General features: G+C 47.1%; 1 non-coding gene across 1 annotated transcript; it reads left to right on the forward strand.

The window, feature by feature from the left end:
* The first annotated feature begins 3,946 nt into the window (after positions 1 to 3,946).
* trnal-uaa (transfer RNA leucine (anticodon UAA)) lies at positions 3,947 to 4,028 on the forward strand. Its single transcript has one exon. It is a non-coding gene; the product is annotated as a tRNA-Leu (tRNA).
* Positions 4,029 to 4,510: the final 482 nt, after the last annotated feature.

Genomic DNA, 4,510 nt, shown 5'->3' on the forward strand with positions numbered 1-4,510 from the left:
CCTCACCAGGAGGCTAACAGGGAAAGCAAAAAGAAGAGGCACAGTGTGTTTTCATCAGTAAACTGCTTTTGTTTTTCCATCTGTGGTTATTTTAGCTGCAGATTGGTTTCTCCCTTTCTTTCGATTTTTACAGCGTGAAAAAGACCTTTTGGCCCATCTGCAGTGCGGGTCATTGGACTTCCATCTATTCTAGTCCCAGTTCCCATAAACCTGCGTTTCTGATGTTACCAGGGTGAATCTAAATGGGATTCTCCCTGTGATCTTAAATGACCCAACAAAGGGACTGAAGTTGGGGACATGGTCACATGATGTTGTAACACCGCCGAGGAACTCAACCTCATATTTACCCACAGATGGAAACAAACAGAGGGCTCAGGATTAGTCCCGTTCCATATGCTTCCCATCCGCCAGTTTCTCCGACCAGCTCACCGCAGCTGGTCAAAGAGGTCTGCAGCACAGAAAATGCCCTTTGGCCCATCAAGTCTGCACCAGTCGAAGACTGGCCCCTGACTGTTTTCATCTCGTTTTCCAACGGTTGGCTCGTAGCTCCAATAAAGTCGGGATGGAATTGTTCAACTCATAATGCCTCAACTTTCTCTGGGGATTTCTGTGTGTTGTACCCTGAAAGGCAGAGGGTTGGAGATTGCCCCAATTCCCAACCTGTCTGAAATGTCTTTTTTCCCGTCTCCTGTGTTTTGTATGTGAAAGAAGAAGACAGGGTGTAATCTCCCTTTTTATTTGTTGACATTACTGAATCGTAACCGGTAGAATTCCAGGCTGTGAGGGGAAAGCCAAATGAATTTCAAGTCCATTGCCTTAAATACGCATCGACGATTCCAGAACCAGACTGTCCTCTTCATTTTCCAGGTGTCTCTCATTGTGGAGCTGAGGAAGAGTGAATCATTATCGGGTTGGTTTGAATCCAGTCACTTCACAGTTTGGAAAAGCGTTACATTTTGGTGCATGGTGGGTCTGGTTGTATCATCCTGATAGAAGGAACGGACATTCATTTAAAACCAAGAGCAGGAATTGCAAGAGAAACTCGGCAGATCTTACAGCATCGATGCAGAGAAAATCAGAGACAACATTTCAAAACTTCATCAGAACTCGGTAATCTCCCACAGATCCTGCCAAACCCGTTAGATTCGACAGCAGCTTCTGTTTTTGCTTCAGATTCCAAGAATCCACAGTTCTTTACATGAAACATTAAAGCAATGCAGAAACTTCTTTGTGGATCCTCACACGAAAGGGTTCCGTTTGGAGAACATTTTCCTGACCCCACTCGACACACGAAACTGTGCAGCATCCAAAACAGATGCAGCAAGAACAACCATCGCTGTCGCCATGGGGGCTCTTGAACCTGGAACCTTTCATTTAACAGTCGAATGCGCTGAAACTTCTAACCTCACACCTTGTACGATCCTCTAAAGCAGGCTGTGACTGACTGCCCACTTCAGTCTGCCCTTCCCAGAATGACAACTGTCCTCTATCAGTTTTACTTTGCCAGAATATAGACTGAGACATTCATTATGACGAATGGGAACAGTCTGATCCCACCCACTACAGACACACCCATGTCACTGGGAACCAGCTCTCCTCCAATCGGGACCATCTCCCTTCGAGCCTCCCAGTGACTTGTGTGGTCCCGAGTTATTTCATTGATCTAGAGTCCAGATGAGATTTGTATTCCTCATGTACAGGAACGAGAATTCTTTCAATGTCTCCGATCAGTTCATGTGGTGTCCTCTTAAAGAAGGGGAAGGTGTCTTGACTGTTTCTGCTCAGCCGGACAGTTCACCCTTCTTCATTCTCCTCTGATTCCATTTCCCAAAGAGTTCCCGAAGATTCACAAAGCTGGAAACTGTGTTATACGGGAGCCGCCTTTAACATTTGTGCACCTGCCAACTGACAATATTTTCCCAAAATCTCTTCACCATCCTCTGTCTTACACCGTGTCCAGGGATGAGAAGTCCCGTTTTGTGGAGAGATTCCCGAGGCTGGTGAGTTTCCCTTTGGAGTAAAGATGGTTAACCAGCAATTTCCTGCGGCTGTTTATAATGATGGGAGTGGGAACCGTGGGCATGGGCACTTTGACGGGCAGGAGCAAGTGTTGCCCCTGACCAGAGGCAGTGAACAGAGGGACTGGGATTAAAGGAATCTAATAAAAAGCAGCACTTCTGCGCAGTACATTCAGAGAATACTGCAGGAGCTCGATGGGTCTGGCAGTATCTGTGAAAACAGAAACAAATACAACGGTTGGAGTGTGGGATATTTCTGTTTGAGAACTCGAGCAGCCTATGTCTAATCAAATGATTGGCCTGACTTGCAGAAGTTTGAGCGAGAATGTGCCCTGCAGGGGGTCGTTCAAGATGTAGTCGGCAGATTTCGACCCTGCATGGGGACACATTAATGGATTACTAACCCATCTCCTTAATCACTGGGGCACGACAATTCCAGGAGGCACACGGGATCCACATCTTTCTGCTCCAAAACGCTCCGGTTTTCTGCAGCAGAGTATTGTACCCTGAACCCCCAGGAACAAGGTGAGGATACCAACCCGTACACGGCCAGGAACGGCAGTGAGAGCGAGGGCAACAGCTGCCATTGCCATATGGACAGCCACAAACACTCCCTTTGAAAAGGACTTTGTCCGTATGAAAGTCTGTACAGCAGTATAACCCGGGGACCAAACAGACTGCGCTGAGTATTCATATTCCAGACAATTTACGGTGGGCACCGTTTTCCCTGAAAGTGAGTGGGGATTGATATTTCATTGCTGATGTGAAACCAGATCCTACACTGAATCTGCTCGCCGGTTTGTGTTTCTGTGGTGAAACGGTGGGCAATCACGGTGTGAAACGTTGTTATAGCTCTCTGGATTCCTTCATTCCTGTCCTGGTCAGGGCGGCTGGGGATTGGTCCTCTCCATCAGATGGAGGGACCAGCGCATTGTTGACCCAATTTAATCAAGAATGGAATTGGTCATCTTCACTTCTCATGGTTCATTGTGGTTCTGTTTTGTTGGATGTTACTTGAGCACTTTCTGGGACTTGACAATGCATTAAAGCTGCAGTATGTTTGGAAGCACGGTTTGGAATTGTCTCGCTGCAGTACATGACATAGACGAATCGCACTCCCTCAAAGTCAGCATGTCAGTGTGTCTGGCAATGGGTCCGCCTTTTCTGTTTTGCTTCTGTTCCACGCTAAGAGCTGTCAGTTTTTGGATTCGCTCGAGTGCTGAGGGGGTCACACAATTTGTGTGGTATTTTTCTTCAGTCCAAACTCCACCCTCCAGGAAAAATCGCCAAACGCACTGAGTAACAAACAGCACGCGTTTTTTTTTATCAAATGATCAATTCAAGCTGGTGTCAGCTTCTGGAGCGTCTCAGAGTTGCCAAACACGGAAACAGACCCTGCTATCTAACTTGCCACTGCTAAACAGATAACCGAAATTAATCTAACCAATATTTGCCAAAATTTGTCCCTTATCTCTCCGAACCCTTTCAGATGCCTTTGAAATGTTGTGAGCACACCAGTATCTGCCCCTAAATATGGCAATTGATTCTGTACACACGGAAATGTCTGTGTTCAAAACACGTGTCCCTCACATTCCCTTTAAATGCTACTGTTCTCACATTAAACCAATGTTATCTCGCTTTGAACTCATGTGCCTTGTGAAAAATTACTCCCTGACTCTTTTCTCTGTCCGTCTGCCTCATGTCTTTATAAAATTCTGTAAGGCCATTCCTCAGCCCTGAAGATCCAGGGAAAGCTGTCGAAGTCTATTCAGCTTCGTGCTATTGTCCAAACAGTGCAAACCTTGGAAACCCTTTCAAATATTTTCGAAATTGTTCCACGTTCATTACTGAATGCGCGATCTGTTAGTTCCTGAAGTGAAGCGATGCTGAAACGCTAGTAATGAAATTTTGGCGCTTCGCTCCGCTGTAGTAGCGTGGCCGAGTGGTCGAAGGCGCTGGATTTAAGCTCCAGTCTCTATCGAGTCGTGGGTTTGAATCCCACCGCTACCAAAATGTCGGTTGTTCTGCTACAGGCAGTTGAACAGAGCCGCAACTCTGCGTTTTCGTTGTTGTGTTTGCAGCTGCTCAGGTCAACTCATTCCGACTGAGTCTGAAAACAGTGTGAGCCCTTGCTGTCGGGCCCTCCTCAACCCCTCTGCTTTCGGATATCTGCATGGCCAGTTTCTGTGTCTCAAATATTCAGTGCATTTGGCTGGAAGTTTGGTGGTTCGAGCCCTCCCTTCGCACTGAGCCTCAATTATTTCAGTTCAAGCATTGAGACCAACCATGTCCCGACACTGCAACCACGAGAACTCACCCGAGTCTGCAGCTGGATGTGGCCCCAATCTCTCCAAGGCCCCGCTGCCAACAGAAAGCGGCTACTGCAGCTTCAATCAGCGGCTTCCTGCTCAGCCCTGGGACACAGCACGTGGAAAATCCTTCCCCAGGAACGGCTCTTCCCGTGTGAAAGGGACAACCATTCCACTTTAAAT

Source organism: Chiloscyllium punctatum, chromosome 30 (genome assembly GCF_047496795.1).
Source record: "Chiloscyllium punctatum isolate Juve2018m chromosome 30, sChiPun1.3, whole genome shotgun sequence".
In the NCBI taxonomy this organism is placed as follows: Eukaryota; Metazoa; Chordata; class Chondrichthyes; order Orectolobiformes; family Hemiscylliidae; genus Chiloscyllium; species Chiloscyllium punctatum.